Source organism: Spea bombifrons, chromosome 10, assembly GCF_027358695.1.
Source record: "Spea bombifrons isolate aSpeBom1 chromosome 10, aSpeBom1.2.pri, whole genome shotgun sequence".
Classification (NCBI taxonomy): domain Eukaryota; kingdom Metazoa; phylum Chordata; class Amphibia; order Anura; family Pelobatidae; genus Spea; species Spea bombifrons.
The window spans coordinates 33,985,536-33,987,432 of NC_071096.1; the positions used below are offsets into that span (position 1 = coordinate 33,985,536).

Below are 1,897 nucleotides of genomic sequence, written 5' to 3' on the forward strand. Positions count from 1 at the left end.
GCTGCGCAGCTGTAATGTTTGGATTTTAGGGATGGCCACGCTGGTTCCTACCTGTGAATAATCACGGACTCCCCGAAGACCTGACCTGTTACTACCTCTTCAGGGGTCTACGGTTGGTGGGCTGTACAATCATTTGTGTCTATGCCTCGGATCTCTCACAACACAAATTCTGAGGTTTTGAGGTTTTTTAGTCTGCCTTGCAGTTAAATTCCAGAGCAAAGCCCTGCTTACACATTATGATTACCCCTATCCCTTAAGTCCGTCCAACCAGTATATTCAATGTTCAACCCACCCTATATTGCCTCCATCCAGTGCCCAGACCACATTGTATCACCCACTCTATAGCACCCCCATTTACAGCCCAGGATACACGGTGTCTCGTGCCGGTGTCCTGACCGCACTGTATTGCCCACCCTGCAGTACCCAAGGACGCCAAGGGACACCGACACGTACTCCCTGCTACAGTCTGAAACTTTTATGTGCGCTGTTACACAAAATCTAAAAATAAAATGTATAAAACCAGAATATACATGTGAAAACAATGCGCAAAACACATAAAGAAAATTAGGGGGGCAAAAGCATCAATAATATTTAATTTGAGTTGCTGGCAACAGCGTACAAGATGCCGAAGCTGGCCAGAAGTTGAGCTTTGTTTGTGTACTGCTGGCGAACGGTGTAAGAGCTACTTCACGCGGCAGAGAGGGGTCAGAGCTCCTCCCAGCGCAGTCACGGGCCGAGTCTGGCTGTCTCGCAACACTAACGGCCTTTGCAAAGCAGATGCAACGTCTTAAAAGCAGAACAGAAAGGAGACGGTTGTTGGTGAGGCACGTTACATTGGAACGAGCAGAAACCTCCGAGTGTCGCGTTAGGTGTGTGCTTTATACAACAGCTGCTACGTGTACTGAAAAGACAAGTGACACAGCTGGAAAGGGACTTTGGAAAAAAACAAAGGAAATGACAGAGTGTTTTGTTAAAGCGTGGAAAGGGGATAAAGCTCAGAGATGAAAGGGCATAGCTTCCGCAGGCCAGGGGTGCTACACACAGCGGCCGTCAGAGCGTTCAGCAAACCCAGTTCCAAAAAAGTACAAAGGGCCTTCAGTGCAAGCTAATGAGGCGCATCTAATTATATTTAAGAAAGTACAGCAAGACTTACTTAGGAATCCAGCCCTCCCCACTTCTCCTCCGACATGGACTCCGCATTCCACAGTTCCGTGTCCCTGGAAGGGTGGGGTTTACGGCGCACAGCTCAGGGCTTTCACGTTTCCCACAACACTAAAAATGATATTTAAAAAGAATTCTAAATATACATCGTGCACAAGTCTGGGCCGTATCTTCCCATATATATCTTGTCATCCCTTTGTGTCACCGACTGTTTCTTAAACCGCGTACAGTATGTCTGAATGTCACATGTTGGCATGGCTTCCCATACTGACCGGCCTGTCCTTCTCGCCCCGTATCGTGGTCATTTTACTGACTGCTTTCAGCCTTCTCTGCATCCCTACAGCTCCCCACCTGTCTTGTCACCTGCTCATCTCCTAGGGTTAGGGAATCTCAGTGCGCGCCCTTTGACCTGCCAGGCCACCGTCACCGGCCTGAGAGAAGCAATCCCATTGGTGGGCCACAGGGAGACATTACTAGTGGCCTGCGCTCCCCGACATGTGTTTCCCATTTGCTTGCCGTTAGCTGGTCCTGCTTATATTTGCTTTGGCAGAAGGCCCTGCTTGGCATGGTGCCGGCATCTGTCTCTTTGTCCCAGCCACTCACAGCATACCTTTTCTCTCTCAATGAGAAAACCAGCTTTGGAGAACAGTAAATTTGCAGAGCAGCTCAGTGCCCCGTGCATCTTGTATCCTGTAAGTACCGAGCCCCCACCACCACCTCCCAAACGCACCCCATC

General features: G+C 49.4%; 1 long non-coding RNA gene across 1 annotated transcript; it reads right to left on the reverse strand.

The window, feature by feature from the left end:
* Window positions 1-566: 566 nt before the first annotated feature.
* On the reverse strand, window positions 567-1,275 carry LOC128467895 (uncharacterized). Its single transcript, XR_008345768.1, has 2 exons — window positions 1,154-1,275; window positions 567-786 (listed from the first exon to the last, which is right to left on the reverse strand). It is a non-coding gene; the product is annotated as an uncharacterized LOC128467895 (long non-coding RNA).
* Window positions 1,276-1,897: the final 622 nt, after the last annotated feature.